The sequence below is a fragment of the Paramormyrops kingsleyae genome, chromosome 18, assembly GCF_048594095.1.
Source record: "Paramormyrops kingsleyae isolate MSU_618 chromosome 18, PKINGS_0.4, whole genome shotgun sequence".
NCBI classification, from domain to species: domain Eukaryota; kingdom Metazoa; phylum Chordata; class Actinopteri; order Osteoglossiformes; family Mormyridae; genus Paramormyrops; species Paramormyrops kingsleyae.
Genome location: NC_132814.1, coordinates 2,951,708 through 2,972,658, shown reverse-complemented (window position 1 = coordinate 2,972,658; position 20,951 = coordinate 2,951,708). Strand labels below are relative to the sequence as shown.

Here is a 20,951-nt window from a genome sequence, read left to right as displayed (position 1 = left end):
TAGGGGAGCCACCAGACGTGCACAGATCTGGGAGAAGAACAGGCAGTCAAGCTTGAGAGGGAAGTCAGGAACATCCCTCCCCCCACTGTCCTTTCCAAGGTACATCACTTCCCTCCTCACATACTCATACCTGCCGCCCCAAACAAGGTTAAACACATCCTTAGTTAAGCCTCTCCGCATGAAGCGGGGCATGGGGAACACATGGGCGAGGTAGAGGAGGGTGGGAAGGATATCAACCTTCAAGGCGAGAACCTTACCCAGGAAGGACAGGGACCTGGCCTTCCACATCCCCATCTTCCGCCTGGCGATCGTCAAACGCTCTTCCCAGTTTACCCGGGCAGCACCTTTCGAAAGAAAGTTAACCCCCAACACCTTGAGAGGGCCGCCGCAGAGAGTGAGCCCCCCCGGGACGTCCTCTCTCGCCTTCCAGCTGCCAAAGTACTTGACCACCGACTTGCTCAGGTTAAGTGCAGCCCCGGAGGCCTTCCCGAACGCCTGCACCAAGCCCAGGGCGTGACCGAGCGCATGGTCCGAGCACACAAACAGAGTGGTATCGTCTGCGTACTGGGCCAGCTTTACCGTCAGGCCCCCACTCCCTGGCAGGATCAGGCCGTTGATACCTGGATGGGCACGGATGGCGCTCGCCAACGGCACTATATATAGAGCGTAGAGGAGGGGGGAGAGAGGGCAACCCTGCCTCACTCCACTTGACTGGGGAACCCAATCACTGAGGGAACCATTAATCGACACATGGCTACCAACCTCAGTATAAAGCGCATGAACCCATCCCAAGAACTTAGGCCCAAAACCTAGCCTGCTCAATACCCCAAACAGGAAGCAGTGGTCCACTCGGTCAAACGCCTTCTCCTGGTCCAAGCTAACGAGTGCCAGAGGGACATTCCTGTCCTCAGCCCAGGCGATCGCGTCCCGAATTAAATGTAAATTCCAAGTCGCAGATCGACCCGGGACCCCGCAAGTCTGGTCACTATGGACCAGGTGGGTCATGGCCTTTTTTAGGCGCTCAGTTAGGGTCTTTGCTATGATCTTTGCATCTACGCAAAGCATTGTCAGGGGTCTCCAGTTGCCAAGTTCGGCACGATCGCCCTTCTTGTACAACAAAGACAAGACCCCTGACCGCATGCTCTTGGTGAGCATGCCCTGACGCTGCACGTCCTCAGCCACTTCTAGCAGCTCCGGCCCGAGGACTTCCCAAAACGTGGAATAGAATTCCACGGGGAGTCCATCGAGACCAGGAACTTTGCGCCGGTTCATTTTGCCTAGCACCTCAGTCAGCTCGGCTAGAGTGAAGGGGGCATCTAAGCTGTCCCTTGCCTCACTGGGAAGACTAGGTTTGAGTTTAGATAAAAACTGCTCCCCTAGCTCAGGTTCGGTCTCCCTTTTCTTAAAAAGGTCACCGTAAAAACATTTAGCAACCTCCAGCATCCGGGCCGAATCGGAGACCAGGTTGCCTCCTTGGTCCCGGAGGGCAGTGAAACACTTTTCCTCACGGGCCAGTTTCACCTTATTAAAGAAGAAGGCTGTACATTTCTCATTCTCCTCCCTTTCCAAAGCCCTGGCCCAAAACAAGGAGGCCGCAGCCGATTGCTCGTGCAGGCCCCTCAGCTTAGCTTTGGCTGCCTGCACCTCCTCAAAGTTAAAAGCCCCTCCGTTGTTGTGGCGGGCATACTCCCTCTGCAGCCTGGTCTCTAGCCGTTGGATTTCGTAAAGCCTTTTAGCTTTACGCTGGCCGCAATAGTGGATAGCTAGAGCTCTAACCCTCTCTTTTACGCTCTCCCACCATGCGGCCGTGGAGACGTAGGCTGCCTTACAGCCCCGCCACGCAGTAAAATGATCCAGGAAGAGAGACCTAAAGTCTCTCTCTTCTAAGATCTCCACGTTCAGCTTCCAATAGCCCCTCCCGAAGGTAGGGGCGTCAATGGAAACTGTGGCCTCGACCGATGTATGGTCCGAGTACCACCGTGGAGACCTCAAAACCTTCCTAAAAACAACAGAGGGCGAAGCTAAAATATAATCAATACGGCTGCTGGCCCCACGACTGTTGTGCCAGGTATGGCCCGGATCTGTGGGGTTGCACGTTTTAAAACCATCAGAGAGGTTGAGGCTGCGGATCAAATTCCTAAAATGTTTAGTGCTGACATCCCCTTTCCCTTCTAAAAAAGTATTGAAGTCCCCTCCTAAAATTATGTGTCTATTAGTGACACAAAACTGGGCCAGCTCCTCAAAAAGCGCAATGCGGGACGAGGCCTCCACTGGAGCGTAAACGCACATCGCCCGGATGTGCTGACCTCTCCAGGTGGCGTCCACTCCCAAAACCCTTCCCTGCACTACAGTGAAGGTACTCACATTCTCAAAGGCCCGGTCACCAAAAAGGATGCCGACGCCTGAAGAATGGACACCACCAACGCTCCAGCAGGACTTACCCCTCTTCCACGCTTGTGAGAAAAGAGCCACGTCCCGCTGGTCCCTGAGGTGGACTTCCTGCAAGAAACAGAGATTGAAAGGGGAGGATGTCAGTTCATCAAAGACCGCGGCCCTTTTGACTGGGTTCCTCAACCCTCTGACGTTAACAGTAAAAATTTTAAAACCAGCCATGGGGGGATTAAAAGAAGAATAAAACAATAAGACATTAAAACCATAAAAATTTTTAAAAACTATAAACCCTAAAACCAGCTATTAAGACCCCTGTTCCCCCTCCCCACTCATGCCCAGAATTTTCCCCAGCATGGAGTCCTCCAGGTAGGCCTGGTCGTTTGGTGAAACCTCCAGGCCCGAAAAGGTAATGTCCTCCTGGGGAAGGGCTGGGGACAACATTGACAAATTCCAACTTATATCTTCTGTTTTGGGGGCGGGGGGCGATACGACCTGTACAGGGGCCTCAGCTGGGGGCGCCGCCTCCTTGGGGGTACCTGTTGCCTCCTCTGCTTCCTTCCTCGTCTTCTTAGTTTTGTCCTTGGGGTCACCCTTCTTCTTCCTTTTGGTGACCCCGGCCCGGGCCTGCGGGGACTGCCCAGCCTGAGCCCGGGGCCCCTCAGCCCCCAACGGGGTCTTCACTGGGGACCTGGCCACTTCTTCCTGGGCCCCCACTGACCTCTCCTGAGGCCCCCCTGGCTTTGGGGCAGGGAGCAGCTCCCGGTCCGGCACCCGCCTCACCTGCCCACCACCCGCCAGAACGCCCGCATAGGAGCGCTGGGGGCAGACACGGGCCAGGTGCTCCTCGCTGCTACAGTGGCGGCAACGTTGGGGGCCCTTACAGTCCTTAGCCATGTGCCCGGGCTCAAGGCAGTTACGGCACTTAAGGTCCGGGCAGTCCTCCGCCTTGTGTCCCTGGCCCTGGCACGACCGGCAGAAGGTAGGCTGACCAGTGTAGAACAGGTACCCCCTGTTGGGCCCGATGGAAAAGTAGGCTGGGGGATGAAGATATCCCCCCTTTCCATCCGGCCGCAGTCGCACCTGAAACTGGCGGCGCCCATTCCACACACCCAGCTCGTCCCGGACGTCTCTGTGTCCTGGTAAAACCTCAACGTGTTTAGTGAGGAAATGGCAGACGGCCTCCGCCGACACGTAAGGATTGAACACATGCACCGTTACCACCCGCTTGTCCGTAAACCACAAGGGCTCAACCGAGTACATATTCAAGAGCGGGTGGTCGGACTTGCTCTGCTCCAGCACCCTCCGGTATGCCTCCTCAGAGGCCAAGGTAACATCCAGAAACCTCTGGGGATGGTTCCTCTGGACGCAGATCAGGTCCTCCAGCTTAAAGCCCAGCACACCAAAGACAACCTCCCGGATGAAGAAGACCCTGTCGTGAAACTGGGCCTCTCCATCCAGGTTCCTCCAACGGAACCGGGCCGTGTTAAGCAGACCGCCACCTACCATCGGACCCGGTCCGGAGGAGGGGGTCGTCCCGGCCACTGGAGCCGCCGCTGGGGCCGTCACTGCCGTCCTGGGAGCCGTAGCTGCCATCCTCCAGCTGGGGTGCTCCGGCATCAGCCGTCCCACTCGGAGTGGAGCAAGGCGCAGTGTTCCAGAGGTCCTTCCGCCGTAATCCAAGACGAGCTGAGCTAAAAACTAGACTAAAAAATAAAATAATAAAAGTGAATAAAAACAAACAAGGGCTGAAAAACACTAAAACAGGATACCAAGGTTCACCCCGTGGCAGCGGCGGTCAGGCCACCTGCTGGGCACGCATTAGGATCCCCTTGGTATCCGCTAAACTAAAAAACACGACGGGTAAAACGGCTAAGAAAAAACGCCAAAAGTTTTAAAAAACTTGATCTTAGCCAAAAGGCCGAGAAGCGATACCCACAAATTGCGCCCCGCCGGGCGCCGGCATGCGGGATGCCGACGGAGCTGGCGCGGCTCAGCCCTCACCAGCCCCTCTGGCAGGTGTCGCCCGGCGAGTCCACGCGTGATCCAGGGAGACCACAGCCGCGCCACCGGGCACCTAACGCCAGCCGCTAAGCCGGGCCCAGTCTTCCTTTGACAGCAGCAGTGCAGCTCTGCTTGGGCAGAGCCTCCAAAAATACCATGAACTCATCGCTATCCCTCTCCACGGAAATCTTTAGTAAAAGGCGAAAGATTTATACGGGATGAAGAGAGACCCGAGTCGATATGGGGCCGCCGCCAAGCCCGTCGCCGTTAGCCGGGCCTGCGTGACGCCCCCGCTCGGAGTAGAATGCCCAGGGGCGTCGCAGCCGCCGTCCTCGGGGCCCCGACTCCTCCCTGTCCTCCTGTCCTCTCAAAAGACAGCAATCATTTTAACAAACATGAGGGGAAATTCAAAAGGCAAAGATGACATCATGCCTTACCTCAGCGCAGCTGTCCACCGCACAAACAGTGTGTCACCTTCCTTTAAAAAAAAAAAAAAAAAAAAAAAAAAAAAAAAGAAAAACGGCGGGAAACGGGGGCCACGCACAGACAGGGCCCCCCCCCTCACAGCACTCAGTCAGTCAGTCAGTCAGTCAGTCAGTCAGTTCTGCCTTTCGACAACAGGGGGCAGTAGAGGTGCACCATTCCCGGAAGCACTGCAATACCGGGTCGATGCGTGGAGCGGACGGGGCAAGCCCCACTTCCGGCTCCCTGTTCCAAAAATCCGTTTAATATGTGGTCCCCTCCATGGGGGACGTATCAGATATTAAACTGATAAGAACAGATATTTTTTTTTTTTTTTTTTTTCCAATACTTTATTTAACAGTTCTGCACACACATTAACACAAACAATTTAAGACATTGAATAAAAACCACACTTTTAAAACATGGCATTGTCAACACGGAATATTAAAACAACCTCTTCCTGCAAAAACAGTACTCATCATAAAGCAACATAACATCAATGTAAAAGGTTGAAATTTTCCAAGTTATACACATCAATGCCTGTACAACCAAACGTTAATAATATATATTAAAATAGAATTAAACAAGCAAAATATGCAGAACTATATATAAACAATACAATCAACAATTAAAATTACAAACAAATAACCTTTAATTACATTGATATGGCCATTTATACAAATAAAATGTCACCTCAAATGCAAGTCATTAAAAAGTTAAAACCTTAAAAGAGGAACAGACCCGCAGACCTCAAACTTCAAACACAAGGGTCGGGTTAAAACAGGGTTATATACCATCCTCACACACATAAAATCTGTGACTTCGGGCATAAAATACGGTTAATCACAAACACAAAGCACATCAAACAAGTTAAAATGTTAATAAATAATGTTAATATTAATAAACACGTGCTAAAAGTGATCAACCAGTAGTGCACAATAAGTTCTGTACATGCAATTATTTTAAAAAATAAATAAATAAATATTTGAAATACAACACACGCACAAAAACCAAGCACACTTACCTAAAACCCAAAGTACCTTCTGTGTGCTCCAGAAAGGTGCGTCATGTCCACCCTGTAGAATGGAGCGTCACCACCTAAACAACACGGGGCTAAAGCCAAAAGAGGCCCTTCCACCTCTCCTTGGCCTCGTGATAGCCCCGCTGGATGACGTCAGTCTCCATCCTGAAACCCAAGTCGGCCCGGATTTTACGGAATACCCCTTGTGCCTCCAGATGAACCCCTCTGCGGATGAGCGCGGTCCTGGCATTCCACAGCTCTCGCTTGGTAATGCTGACCAGCAGCCACATCCAGGGGCCGAAGGGGTTATGGAGCTTGGGGTCCCACCCCTTCAACACCTTGTCGTAGGTCAGACCGGGCTGCGGGTCCACACGTCCACACAGGCCCGCTACCAACCCCCAAACTCTCTGTGCATGCCCACAGTCCCAAAACACGTGCCTGATGGTCTCATCCTCGCTGCACTCGGGCCTCGGGCAGCGGGGGTGTCTGGTCAGCTTATGCCTATGTAAGACGTCCCTGACTGGCAGCTTACCATGAAGGCACTGCCAGTTCAGGTCCTGCAGCCTGTGATCCAAACCCTTAGGCTGGATTCTCGCCCATGTGCCTTCCTCCAGGCCCAGCATGGCCCGAGTATCCCTATGACCAAGCAAAGCCCTGTAAAGCGCTCTATGCTTGGTCAAGGCCTCTGTCTTGACACCTGCCGGAAAAGACTTACTCCACTTGACAGCGTGGCTGTAGTGGGCCGGCAGGGTCTCAGCCTTGGGGCCGAGGTTGGTCCACGACGCCACCAGACGTCTCATGGGGAGAGCCAGCCACAGACGCACAAAGTGCTGATGGGGGTGCTCGAGGGGAGCTGCCAGGCGCGCGCAGAGCTGCGAGAAGAACAGGCAGTCAAGCTTGAGAGGAAAATCAATAACATCCCTCCCCCCACTGTCCTTTCCGAGATACATCACTTCCCTACGCACGTACTCATACCTGCCCCCCCAGACGAGGTTAAAAACGTCCTTCGTCAGGCCTCTGCGCATGAAGCGGGGCAAAGGGTACACATGTGCAAGGTAGAGCAGGGTGGGAAGAATATCCACTTTTAAGGCTAAGACCTTACCTTGGAAGGACAGGGACCTGGACTTCCACAGTCCGATCTTCCGCCTGGCGATCGCCAACCGCTCCTCCCAGTTCAAACGGGCGGCACCATCCGAAAGGAAGTTGACCCCCAACACTTTGAGAGGTCCGTCACAGAGGGTGAGACCCCCTGCGACGCCCTCCCTCGCCTTCCAGCTGCCGAAATACTTGGCCACCGACTTACTGAGGTTGAGCGTCGCGCCGGAGGCCCTACCGAACGCATGAACAAGGCTCATGGCATGACCGAGAGACTGATCAGAGCAGACGAAAAGGGTGGTGTCGTCTGCGTACTGGGTCAGTTTAACAGTTTTCCCCCGACTTCCTGGGATAAGAAGGCCATCGACCCCGGGGTGGGCGCGAATGGCGCACGCCAGTGGCTCTATATAGAGCGCGTAGAGGAGGGGGGAGAGGGGACATCCCTGCCTCACTCCACTCAGCTGGGGCACCAAGTCACTCAGGAAGCCATTGATAACAACATGGCTCCCAACTTCGTTATACAAAGTGTGTAACCACCCCAGGTAATTGGGTCCAAAGCCAAACTTACCCAATACTTGAAACAGGAAGCGGTGATCTACCCGGTCGAAGGCTTTCTCCTGGTCCAAGCTGACCAGCAGGAGAGGGAGGTTCCTGTCCTCCACCCAGGCGATGGCGTCGCGGATGAGATGGAGGTTCCACGTCGCCGATCGACCCGGTACTCCACACGTCTGATCGCTGTGAACCAGATGAGCCATGGCCTTCCTCAGGCGTTCTGTAAGGGTCTTTGCGATGAGCTTTGTGTCTACACAAAGCATGGTCAGGGGCCTCCAGTTGCCAAGGTCGGCACGATCACCCTTCTTGTGCAACAAAGAAAGAACCCCTGACCTCATGCTCCTAGTGAGCAAACCCCGGCGCTGAACGTCCTCTACAACCTTCAGTAATTCCGGCCCGAGGACATCCCAAAAAGTGGAATAAAATTCCACCGGGAGCCCATCAAGGCCCGGTACCTTGCGGCGGTTCATCTTGCCAAGCACTGCGGTCAGCTCGGCCAAGGTGATGGGGGCTTCTAAGCCGTCACGAATGTCACTGGGAAGGCAAGGTGAGATGTTGTCTAGGAACCGCTCCCCTGCAACCGGGTCCGTGTCCCTAACCTTAAAAAGATTGTGATAAAACAATTTAGCAACCTCCAGCATGTCTGATGTTGTTGTTACCGTATCGCCGTTTAAGGCCCGGAGAGAGTCGAAGGTCTTCTCCTCCCGGGCTTCCCTGGCTCTCTGGAAAAAATGAGTATTGCACTTTTCATTGTTTTCCAAAAAGAACATTCTGTCGCGGAGCATTTGGGCCGAGGCAGCCTGTGCATGCAGGCGCCTCAGCTCACCCTTTATATCAAGCAGTCGCTCGTGGTCGATGGTGCCCCCGCTGTTGTGAGCGGCGTATTCATCCCGCAACCTTCTCTCCAGCTGCAGAATGGAGAATTTCTTCTCCATCCTGCGCTGCTTGCTGTACTGCATGGAGAAGGTTCGGATCCTATCCTTCACACTCTCCCACCATTCGGCCACGGAGGGGAAGGTAGGCTTGTCCTTCTGCCACTCGGAGAAGTGATCTAAAAAAAGGTGTCTAAAATCGCTCTCCTCCAGGATCTGCAGGTTCATTTTCCAATAGCCACCCCCATATTCAGGGGCGTCTATGGAAACAGTGGCCTCCACTGCCAAGTGGTCAGTGGGCCACTGTGGGGAGAGGGACACCTTTTTAAAAACAACGGGGGGTGAGGCTAAAATATAGTCGATGCGACTGCTGGCTCCGCGACTATTGTGCCAGGTGAAGCCCGGCATGCTGGGGTTGCATATCTTAAAACCATCAACAAGTTTAAAGGAACGAATAAAATGGCGAAAGTGCCCAGAGCTGACATCCTGTCTACCCTCCAACGAGATGTTAAAGTCCCCTCCTAAAATCAAGTGTCGATCTGTGACACAGAACGGGGACAACTCTTCAAAGAGAGTTATACGGGACGAGGCCTCCACTGGAGCGTAGACACATATGGCCCGGAGGCGCTGTCCCCTCCATGTGGCGTCCACCCCCAAAACCCTACCTTGAAGAACGGTAAACGATCTTACTTCTTCAAAGGCGCGGTCGCCAAAAAGGATCCCGACGCCTGAGGAGTGGACACCACCTACGCTCCAGTAGGATCTACCCCTCTTCCATTGTCGTGAAAAGAGAGCCTCGTCCCGCTGGTCCCGGAGGTGGACTTCCTGCAGAAAACAAATGCTGAAGGGAGAAGATGCCAGCTGATTAAAAACAGATGTGCGCTTTAAAACGTTCCTCAAACCCCTGACATTCAAGGTGACAATATTAAAATTGGCCATGAAATGTTAAAAAGGTAAAATACAATTACAAACAACACACTAAAATAATAAAAGCCAGCCATTAAAAACAATACCGCATTACTGCCCCCCCTCCTCAGTCAAACCCAAAAGGCCCCCCAGTTCCAGCCCCCCCAGGTACTCCTGTTCATTTGCTTTGTCCTGCACACTACTGTACTCCTGGGGGGGCGCAGGGGACTGTCCCAAGTCCCACACCAGATGGGGGGCCCCCAATGTCGGGGAGGGGGGACTCTCTCGGCCTTGGTCCCCGGCCGCCACTGCTGGCAAGGTGGCAGCCGGAGGGCTGGATGCGTCGGGTTGTGCCTCCCTTCTGCTCTTCTTCCTCCTCCGGGGGGATGCGCCGCTCTTTCTCCTCCTGCTGCTGACACCTGGAGCCAGGACTGGAGACCCCTCCTGCATTGCAGTCGCTGTCGCTGGGGCCTCCTCCACCTCGGCCAGGGCATCTCCTCCTGCCCCCGCCGCCAGCTGTTCCTGCCCTGACGTGGGGGCTTGCGCTCCCCCACCACTCTCCTTGCCGACAGCTCTGCTGCCTAACAGAGCGTCGGCGTATGACGTTTTCCGTTGGGGGCAGGAACGAGCCAGATGGTCCTCACCGTTGCAGTGGATGCAGCGACGGGGGCCCTTGCAGTCCCTGGCCATGTGCCCCGGCTCCAGGCAGTTACGGCAGCGCAGGTTGGCGCATCCCTCCAGAGTGTGTCCGAAGCTGTGACACTGTCGGCAGAAGGGAGGCTGTCCGGAATAAAACAAGTAAGCCTTATTGCCCTGTAGATTAAAATAGGCTGGGGGATGACTAAAACCGCCCGCGCCATTAGCGTCCGGGCGCAGGCGGGCCTGGAACTGGCGTCGTCCAGTCCAGATCCCCAGCTCATCCCGAATATCCTTGTGGCCAGGAAGAAGGTCCACATACTTGTTGAGGAACTGGCGGACGGCCTCGGCGGTGATATGAGGATTAAAACAATGTACAGTTATTACTCGCTTGTCGGGCCACCACAGCGGCTCGATGGTATACTGACCCAGGAGAGGGTACTGAGCCCTCTCCTTGCTCCGCTCCAGGACCTTGGAGTAGCTCTCGTCGGTGGACAGGGTGACCTCGAAGAACTGGTGAGGTCCATTCCGCTGCACACAGAGGATGTCCTCCATGCGGAGGCCCAGCTCCCCGAAGGCCACCTCCCGGATGAAGGCCAGGCGGTCAGGGAAGGTGCCCACCTCCCCTTCGGCCCTCCAGCAGAACCGGGCGGTATTACGCAGGCCACCGCCTGCTACCAGCCACGGCCCGCTGAAGGGCTTCCTCGCAGCACCGCCGGCCATCGCCATCCGGGATGGTCCACCGACGTCGTTCCTGGAGCAGAGTCCTCCTGCCGCCGTGGTCCCGACGTCCGCCGTGGTCCTGCTGCCGTCCGCCAATCCGGGATGAGCCGAGGAATGCTAAACTATTAAAAAACACCTAAGAAATAAAAACACCAGTTCACCCAACAGGGCGGCGGACAGGCCACCAGCCACTGCGGGATCCCCAGCCTAATAAAAACGAAAATAAAAGCAGGGATAAAAGGCTAAAAGGAAGGCACGGGTCACCCCGTGGCAGCGGCGGTCAAGCCACCTACTGGTCACGCATTAGGGTCACCGTGCCTTCCTCTAAAAAACCCGACGCAGTCATTTAAAAGCGATAAAAAGAGCGTAAAATCCACTTGATCTTAGCCAAAAGGCCGAGAAGCGATACCCACAAATTGCGCCCCGCCGGGCGCCGGCATGCGGGATGCCGACGGAGCTGGCGCGGCTCAGCCCTCACCAGCCCCTCTGGCAGGTGTCGCCCGGCGAGTCCACGCGTGATCCAGGGAGACCACAGCCGCGCCACCGGGCACCTAACGCCAGCCGCTAAGCCGGGCCCAGTCTTCCTTTGACAGCAGCAGTGCAGCTCTGCTTGGGCAGAGCCTCCAAAAATACCATGAACTCATCGCTATCCCTCTCCACGGAAATCTTTAGTAAAAGGCGAAAGATTTATACGGGATGAAGAGAGACCCGAGTCGATATGGGGCCGCCGCCAAGCCCGTCGCCGTTAGCCGGGCCTGCGTGACGCCCCCGCTCGGAGTAGAATGCCCAGGGGCGTCGCAGCCGCCGTCCTCGGGGCCCCGACTCCTCCCTGTCCTCCTGTCCTCTCAAAAGACAGCAATCATTTTAACAAACATGAGGGGAAATTCAAAAGGCAAAGATGACATCATGCCTTACCTCAGCGCAGCTGTCCACCGCACAAACAGTGTGTCACCTTCCTTTAAAAAAAAAAAAAAAAAAAAAAAAAAAAAAAAGAAAAACGGCGGGAAACGGGGGCCACGCACAGACAGGGCCCCCCCCCTCACAGCACTCAGTCAGTCAGTCAGTCAGTCAGTCAGTCAGTTCTGCCTTTCGACAACAGGGGGCAGTAGAGGTGCACCATTCCCGGAAGCACTGCAATACCGGGTCGATGCGTGGAGCGGACGGGGCAAGCCCCACTTCCGGCTCCCTGTTCCAAAAATCCGTTTAATATGTGGTCCCCTCCATGGGGGACGTATCAGATATTAAACTGATAAGAACAGATTTTTTTTTTTTTTTTTTTTTTCCAATACTTTATTTAACAGTTCTGCACACACATTAACACAAACAATTTAAGACATTGAATAAAAACCACACTTTTAAAACATGGCATTGTCAACACGGAATATTAAAACAACCTCTTCCTGCAAAAACAGTACTCATCATAAAGCAACATAACATCAATGTAAAAGGTTGAAATTTTCCAAGTTATACACATCAATGCCTGTACAACCAAACGTTAATAATATATATTAAAATAGAATTAAACAAGCAAAATATGCAGAACTATATATAAACAATACAATCAACAATTAAAATTACAAACAAATAACCTTTAATTACATTGATATGGCCATTTATACAAATAAAATGTCACCTCAAATGCAAGTCATTAAAAAGTTAAAACCTTAAAAGAGGAACAGACCCGCAGACCTCAAACTTCAAACACAAGGGTCGGGTTAAAACAGGGTTATATACCATCCTCACACACATAAAATCTGTGACTTCGGGCATAAAATACGGTTAATCACAAACACAAAGCACATCAAACAAGTTAAAATGTTAATAAATAATGTTAATATTAATAAACACGTGCTAAAAGTGATCAACCAGTAGTGCACAATAAGTTCTGTACATGCAATTATTTTAAAAAATAAATAAATAAATATTTGAAATACAACACACGCACAAAAACCAAGCACACTTACCTAAAACCCAAAGTACCTTCTGTGTGCTCCAGAAAGGTGCGTCATGTCCACCCTGTAGAATGGAGCGTCACCACCTAAACAACACGGGGCTAAAGCCAAAAGAGGCCCTTCCACCTCTCCTTGGCCTCGTGATAGCCCCGCTGGATGACGTCAGTCTCCATCCTGAAACCCAAGTCGGCCCGGATTTTACGGAATACCCCTTGTGCCTCCAGATGAACCCCTCTGCGGATGAGCGCGGTCCTGGCATTCCACAGCTCTCGCTTGGTAATGCTGACCAGCAGCCACATCCAGGGGCCGAAGGGGTTATGGAGCTTGGGGTCCCACCCCTTCAACACCTTGTCGTAGGTCAGACCGGGCTGCGGGTCCACACGTCCACACAGGCCCGCTACCAACCCCCAAACTCTCTGTGCATGCCCACAGTCCCAAAACACGTGCCTGATGGTCTCATCCTCGCTGCACTCGGGCCTCGGGCAGCGGGGGTGTCTGGTCAGCTTATGCCTATGTAAGACGTCCCTGACTGGCAGCTTACCATGAAGGCACTGCCAGTTCAGGTCCTGCAGCCTGTGATCCAAACCCTTAGGCTGGATTCTCGCCCATGTGCCTTCCTCCAGGCCCAGCATGGCCCGAGTATCCCTATGACCAAGCAAAGCCCTGTAAAGCGCTCTATGCTTGGTCAAGGCCTCTGTCTTGACACCTGCCGGAAAAGACTTACTCCACTTGACAGCGTGGCTGTAGTGGGCCGGCAGGGTCTCAGCCTTGGGGCCGAGGTTGGTCCACGACGCCACCAGACGTCTCATGGGGAGAGCCAGCCACAGACGCACAAAGTGCTGATGGGGGTGCTCGAGGGGAGCTGCCAGGCGCGCGCAGAGCTGCGAGAAGAACAGGCAGTCAAGCTTGAGAGGAAAATCAATAACATCCCTCCCCCCACTGTCCTTTCCGAGATACATCACTTCCCTACGCACGTACTCATACCTGCCCCCCCAGACGAGGTTAAAAACGTCCTTCGTCAGGCCTCTGCGCATGAAGCGGGGCAAAGGGTACACATGTGCAAGGTAGAGCAGGGTGGGAAGAATATCCACTTTTAAGGCTAAGACCTTACCTTGGAAGGACAGGGACCTGGACTTCCACAGTCCGATCTTCCGCCTGGCGATCGCCAACCGCTCCTCCCAGTTCAAACGGGCGGCACCATCCGAAAGGAAGTTGACCCCCAACACTTTGAGAGGTCCGTCACAGAGGGTGAGACCCCCTGCGACGCCCTCCCTCGCCTTCCAGCTGCCGAAATACTTGGCCACCGACTTACTGAGGTTGAGCGTCGCGCCGGAGGCCCTACCGAACGCATGAACAAGGCTCATGGCATGACCGAGAGACTGATCAGAGCAGACGAAAAGGGTGGTGTCGTCTGCGTACTGGGTCAGTTTAACAGTTTTCCCCCGACTTCCTGGGATAAGAAGGCCATCGACCCCGGGGTGGGCGCGAATGGCGCACGCCAGTGGCTCTATATAGAGCGCGTAGAGGAGGGGGGAGAGGGGACATCCCTGCCTCACTCCACTCAGCTGGGGCACCAAGTCACTCAGGAAGCCATTGATAACAACATGGCTCCCAACTTCGTTATACAAAGTGTGTAACCACCCCAGGTAATTGGGTCCAAAGCCAAACTTACCCAATACTTGAAACAGGAAGCGGTGATCTACCCGGTCGAAGGCTTTCTCCTGGTCCAAGCTGACCAGCAGGAGAGGGAGGTTCCTGTCCTCCACCCAGGCGATGGCGTCGCGGATGAGATGGAGGTTCCACGTCGCCGATCGACCCGGTACTCCACACGTCTGATCGCTGTGAACCAGATGAGCCATGGCCTTCCTCAGGCGTTCTGTAAGGGTCTTTGCGATGAGCTTTGTGTCTACACAAAGCATGGTCAGGGGCCTCCAGTTGCCAAGGTCGGCACGATCACCCTTCTTGTGCAACAAAGAAAGAACCCCTGACCTCATGCTCCTAGTGAGCAAACCCCGGCGCTGAACGTCCTCTACAACCTTCAGTAATTCCGGCCCGAGGACATCCCAAAAAGTGGAATAAAATTCCACCGGGAGCCCATCAAGGCCCGGTACCTTGCGGCGGTTCATCTTGCCAAGCACTGCGGTCAGCTCGGCCAAGGTGATGGGGGCTTCTAAGCCGTCACGAATGTCACTGGGAAGGCAAGGTGAGATGTTGTCTAGGAACCGCTCCCCTGCAACCGGGTCCGTGTCCCTAACCTTAAAAAGATTGTGATAAAACAATTTAGCAACCTCCAGCATGTCTGATGTTGTTGTTACCGTATCGCCGTTTAAGGCCCGGAGAGAGTCGAAGGTCTTCTCCTCCCGGGCTTCCCTGGCTCTCTGGAAAAAATGAGTATTGCACTTTTCATTGTTTTCCAAAAAGAACATTCTGTCGCGGAGCATTTGGGCCGAGGCAGCCTGTGCATGCAGGCGCCTCAGCTCACCCTTTATATCAAGCAGTCGCTCGTGGTCGATGGTGCCCCCGCTGTTGTGAGCGGCGTATTCATCCCGCAACCTTCTCTCCAGCTGCAGAATGGAGAATTTCTTCTCCATCCTGCGCTGCTTGCTGTACTGCATGGAGAAGGTTCGGATCCTATCCTTCACACTCTCCCACCATTCGGCCACGGAGGGGAAGGTAGGCTTGTCCTTCTGCCACTCGGAGAAGTGATCTAAAAAAAGGTGTCTAAAATCGCTCTCCTCCAGGATCTGCAGGTTCATTTTCCAATAGCCACCCCCATATTCAGGGGCGTCTATGGAAACAGTGGCCTCCACTGCCAAGTGGTCAGTGGGCCACTGTGGGGAGAGGGACACCTTTTTAAAAACAACGGGGGGTGAGGCTAAAATATAGTCGATGCGACTGCTGGCTCCGCGACTATTGTGCCAGGTGAAGCCCGGCATGCTGGGGTTGCATATCTTAAAACCATCAACAAGTTTAAAGGAACGAATAAAATGGCGAAAGTGCCCAGAGCTGACATCCTGTCTACCCTCCAACGAGATGTTAAAGTCCCCTCCTAAAATCAAGTGTCGATCTGTGACACAGAACGGGGACAACTCTTCAAAGAGAGTTATACGGGACGAGGCCTCCACTGGAGCGTAGACACATATGGCCCGGAGGCGCTGTCCCCTCCATGTGGCGTCCACCCCCAAAACCCTACCTTGAAGAACGGTAAACGATCTTACTTCTTCAAAGGCGCGGTCGCCAAAAAGGATCCCGACGCCTGAGGAGTGGACACCACCTACGCTCCAGTAGGATCTACCCCTCTTCCATTGTCGTGAAAAGAGAGCCTCGTCCCGCTGGTCCCGGAGGTGGACTTCCTGCAGAAAACAAATGCTGAAGGGAGAAGATGCCAGCTGATTAAAAACAGATGTGCGCTTTAAAACGTTCCTCAAACCCCTGACATTCAAGGTGACAATATTAAAATTGGCCATGAAATGTTAAAAAGGTAAAATACAATTACAAACAACACACTAAAATAATAAAAGCCAGCCATTAAAAACAATACCGCATTACTGCCCCCCCTCCTCAGTCAAACCCAAAAGGCCCCCCAGTTCCAGCCCCCCCAGGTACTCCTGTTCATTTGCTTTGTCCTGCACACTACTGTACTCCTGGGGGGGCGCAGGGGACTGTCCCAAGTCCCACACCAGATGGGGGGCCCCCAATGTCGGGGAGGGGGGACTCTCTCGGCCTTGGTCCCCGGCCGCCACTGCTGGCAAGGTGGCAGCCGGAGGGCTGGATGCGTCGGGTTGTGCCTCCCTTCTGCTCTTCTTCCTCCTCCGGGGGGATGCGCCGCTCTTTCTCCTCCTGCTGCTGACACCTGGAGCCAGGACTGGAGACCCCTCCTGCATTGCAGTCGCTGTCGCTGGGGCCTCCTCCACCTCGGCCAGGGCATCTCCTCCTGCCCCCGCCGCCAGCTGTTCCTGCCCTGACGTGGGGGCTTGCGCTCCCCCACCACTCTCCTTGCCGACAGCTCTGCTGCCTAACAGAGCGTCGGCGTATGACGTTTTCCGTTGGGGGCAGGAACGAGCCAGATGGTCCTCACCGTTGCAGTGGATGCAGCGACGGGGGCCCTTGCAGTCCCTGGCCATGTGCCCCGGCTCCAGGCAGTTACGGCAGCGCAGGTTGGCGCATCCCTCCAGAGTGTGTCCGAAGCTGTGACACTGTCGGCAGAAGGGAGGCTGTCCGGAATAAAACAAGTAAGCCTTATTGCCCTGTAGATTAAAATAGGCTGGGGGATGACTAAAACCGCCCGCGCCATTAGCGTCCGGGCGCAGGCGGGCCTGGAACTGGCGTCGTCCAGTCCAGATCCCCAGCTCATCCCGAATATCCTTGTGGCCAGGAAGAAGGTCCACATACTTGTTGAGGAACTGGCGGACGGCCTCGGCGGTGATATGAGGATTAAAACAATGTACAGTTATTACTCGCTTGTCGGGCCACCACAGCGGCTCGATGGTATACTGACCCAGGAGAGGGTACTGAGCCCTCTCCTTGCTCCGCTCCAGGACCTTGGAGTAGCTCTCGTCGGTGGACAGGGTGACCTCGAAGAACTGGTGAGGTCCATTCCGCTGCACACAGAGGATGTCCTCCATGCGGAGGCCCAGCTCCCCGAAGGCCACCTCCCGGATGAAGGCCAGGCGGTCAGGGAAGGTGCCCACCTCCCCTTCGGCCCTCCAGCAGAACCGGGCGGTATTACGCAGGCCACCGCCTGCTACCAGCCACGGCCCGCTGAAGGGCTTCCTCGCAGCACCGCCGGCCATCGCCATCCGGGATGGTCCACCGACGTCGTTCCTGGAGCAGAGTCCTCCTGCCGCCGTGGTCCCGACGTCCGCCGTGGTCCTGCTGCCGTCCGCCAATCCGGGATGAGCCGAGGAATGCTAAACTATTAAAAAACACCTAAGAAATAAAAACACCAGTTCACCCAACAGGGCGGCGGACAGGCCACCAGCCACTGCGGGATCCCCAGCCTAATAAAAACGAAAATAAAAGCAGGGATAAAAGGCTAAAAGGAAGGCACGGGTCACCCCGTGGCAGCGGCGGTCAAGCCACCTACTGGTCACGCATTAGGGTCACCGTGCCTTCCTCTAAAAAACCCGACGCAGTCATTTAAAAGCGATAAAAAGAGCGTAAAATCCACTTGATCTTAGCCAAAAGGCCGAGAAGCGATACCCACAAATTGCGCCCCGCCGGGCGCCGGCATGCGGGATGCCGACGGAGCTGGCGCGGCTCAGCCCTCACCAGCCCCTCTGGCAGGTGTCGCCCGGCGAGTCCACGCGTGATCCAGGGAGACCACAGCCGCGCCACCGGGCACCTAACGCCAGCCGCTAAGCCGGGCCCAGTCTTCCTTTGACAGCAGCAGTGCAGCTCTGCTTGGGCAGAGCCTCCAAAAATACCATGAACTCATCGCTATCCCTCTCCACGGAAATCTTTAGTAAAAGGCGAAAGATTTATACGGGATGAAGAGAGACCCGAGTCGATATGGGGCCGCCGCCAAGCCCGTCGCCGTTAGCCGGGCCTGCGTGACGCCCCCGCTCGGAGTAGAATGCCCAGGGGCGTCGCAGCCGCCGTCCTCGGGGCCCCGACTCCTCCCTGTCCTCCTGTCCTCTCAAAAGACAGCAATCATTTTAACAAACATGAGGGGAAATTCAAAAGGCAAAGATGACATCATGCCTTACCTCAGCGCAGCTGTCCACCGCACAAACAGTGTGTCACCTTCCTTTAAAAAAAAAAAAAAAAAAAAAAAAAAAAGAAAAACGGCGGGAAACGGGGGCCACGCACAGACAGGGCCCCCCCCCTCACAGCACTCAGTCTATTAGTCACTCACTCACTCACTCACTCAGTCAGTCAGTCAGTCAGTCAGTCAGTCAGTCAGTCAGTCAGTCAGTCAGTTCTGCCTTTCGACAACAGGGGGCAGTAGAGGTGCACCATTCCCGGAAGCACTGCAATACCGGGTCGATGCGTGGAGCGGACGGGGCAAGCCCCACTTCCGGCTCCCTGTTCCAAAAATCCGTTTAATATGTGGTCCCCTCCATGGGGGACGTATCAGATATTAAACTGATAAGAACAGATTTTTTTTTTTTTTTTTATTCATCTTTAATCAACATTTCTGCATACAATCTAAAACCAACACATAAAACTATAAAGACATTTATCACACTACCCATAATAAGCTAACTTCAACACTAAAAGAAATACACATATAAATCACACTCCTAACCTATTCAATCATAAAACAACAACATATATAACACATATTATAAAACAATCATATAATACCACATACATAAAACTTCTAAAATACTTCAACCCTACAACACCATTACAACACACGTTAAAACAGTATTAAATACATAAATACAGCAGAAATCCTAAAATGTCTAAAAAGGTAAAACACTATCATCATCAACAATATCCCCATTAAAACTAAGGTCCCCCCCCGACTCGGCAGCAACTAAAAAAGAGCGTTCATTAGCAAAGTCCTGCTGCCCTGCATAAAAACGTCTCTCTTGGGGGGAGACCAAAACACTTTGCAGATCAATTAGCTCTAAGGGGAAGATCGCTTCTCGGCCTAAAGCAGTGTCCTCGTTCCTCCGGGCCTTCTTCCTCCTCCTGCATTGGACAAACCTGGAGGGAGAGGTTGCGCGCTTTTCAGCCCCGGCCACTTGACCCTTACCAGGGGACTCCACCGAAGCGCTGGAAGCCGTGGACTCCCCATCAGCACCGGCGAAGGGCTGTTCCTCGCTGTTCTCAGCTCCCCTCTCGGCTCCCCCGTGCATCTCAGCGCAGCCCGGCAGTGCCTGCTGTCGGGCCCCGTCCACAGCCGAACCCCGAGCAACGGCGTCGGCCCAGGACGGTTTGCGCTGAGGGCAGCTCCGGGCCAGATGGTCCTCACCTCTGCACAGGTTACACCGGAGGGGGCCCTTGCAGTCCTTCGCCAGGTGACCGACGTCCAGGCATCTCCAGCACTTCATGGTGGTACAGGAGTCCGCGGTGTGGCCCAGGCCGTGGCACAAGCGGCAGGAGGAGGGTTGCCCGGAGTAAAAAAGGTAGCCCTTGCAACGACCTATAATAAAATAAGCAGGTGGGTGGCTATACCCGTCAGGGGAGCTAGCGTCGGGGCGCAGGCACACCCGGAACTGCCTGCGCCCAGTCCAGACACCCAGCTGGTCTCTCACGTCCCTGTGCCCAGGGACCACGTCGACAAACCTGCCCAGGAAGGCAGCCACCGCTTCAGCTGGAACGAAGGGGTCCAAGACGTGGACGGTGATCACTCTCCGGTCCAGCTTCCACAGTGGCTCCACGTCATAGAACATCCGGCGAAGCTCTTCCTCCAAGCGGCTGCATGCAGCCAACATCCTCTTGTAGCCCTCTTCCGTAGTGCAAGTCACATAGAAGAAGGCCGAAGACTGGTTGCGCTGCACACAGATGATGTCTTCCATGGTGAGTCCCAGGAGGCCGAAGAGCACCTCCCGGATGAAGCACAGTCTCTCCGGGAAACTCTCCGGTTCCTCCTGGTGAGTCCACTTGAAGGCTGCTGTATGCCGGATGACTACGACGGTCCTGTGTGGGCTCCCGGACATCCTGGCGATGGTGGGCAAGAGAGTCCTCGGGAGCCGGGCAGGGAGTCGACGTGTCCTAGCTGGGTGCCTAAACTAATAAAAGCTGGAAATAAAACCCCAAGCTCACCCTGCGGGAACGGCGGTCAAGCCACCCGAACCTGCACGTTAGGCTTGCAAGGGCTACCCAAAATAAAAAAAAGCGCTAAAAGGAGACAACAGCTAGCCCCGTGGCAGCGGCGGTCAAGCCACCTGCTGGTCACGCATTAGGTTCGCTGTTGCCTCCACTAAAAAAACCTGGCAATAAAAATCCCTCCAAAAAGCAGCACTTGATCTTAGCCAAAAGGCCGAGAAGCGATACCCACAAATTGCGCCCCGCCGGGCGCCGGCATGCGGGATGCCGACGGAGCTGGCGCGGCTCAGCCCTCACCAGCCCCTCTGGCAGGTGTCGCCCGGCGAGTCCACGCGTGATCCAGGGAGACCACAGCCGCGCCACCGGGCACCTAACGCCAGCCGCTAAGCCGGGCCCAGTCTTCCTTTGACAGCAGCAGTGCAGCTCTGCTTGGGCAGAGCCTCCAAAAATACCATGAACTCATCGCTATCCCTCTCCACGGAAATCTTTAGTAAAAGGCGAAAGATTTATACGGGATGAAGAGAGACCCGAGTCGATATGGGGCCGCCGCCAAGCCCGTCGCCGTTAGCCGGGCCTGCGTGACGCCCCCGCTCGGAGTAGAATGCCCAGGGGCGTCGC

At 54.5% G+C, this 20,951-nt stretch overlaps 4 non-coding genes and 3 pseudogenes across 4 annotated transcripts; all 7 read right to left on the bottom strand.

Moving 5' to 3' along the window:
* Window positions 1-4,516: 4,516 nt before the first annotated feature.
* On the bottom strand, window positions 4,517-4,630 carry LOC140580250 (U5 spliceosomal RNA). The gene has a single exon (XR_011984009.1). It is a non-coding gene; the product is annotated as a U5 spliceosomal RNA (small nuclear RNA).
* Window positions 4,631-5,020: 390 nt separating this feature from the next.
* LOC140579890 (U2 spliceosomal RNA) lies at window positions 5,021-5,242 on the bottom strand (annotated as a pseudogene).
* A 6,019-nt stretch (window positions 5,243-11,261) lies between these two features.
* On the bottom strand, window positions 11,262-11,375 carry LOC140580249 (U5 spliceosomal RNA). Its single transcript, XR_011984008.1, has one exon. It is a non-coding gene; the product is annotated as a U5 spliceosomal RNA (small nuclear RNA).
* A 390-nt stretch (window positions 11,376-11,765) lies between these two features.
* Window positions 11,766-11,987, bottom strand: LOC140579949 (U2 spliceosomal RNA; annotated as a pseudogene).
* Window positions 11,988-18,006: 6,019 nt separating this feature from the next.
* LOC140580248 (U5 spliceosomal RNA) lies at window positions 18,007-18,120 on the bottom strand. Its single transcript, XR_011984007.1, has one exon. It is a non-coding gene; the product is annotated as a U5 spliceosomal RNA (small nuclear RNA).
* A 438-nt stretch (window positions 18,121-18,558) lies between these two features.
* LOC140579911 (U2 spliceosomal RNA) lies at window positions 18,559-18,784 on the bottom strand (annotated as a pseudogene).
* A 1,970-nt stretch (window positions 18,785-20,754) lies between these two features.
* LOC140580247 (U5 spliceosomal RNA) lies at window positions 20,755-20,868 on the bottom strand. The gene has a single exon (XR_011984006.1). It is a non-coding gene; the product is annotated as a U5 spliceosomal RNA (small nuclear RNA).
* Between the last annotated feature and the right edge of the window lie 83 nt (window positions 20,869-20,951).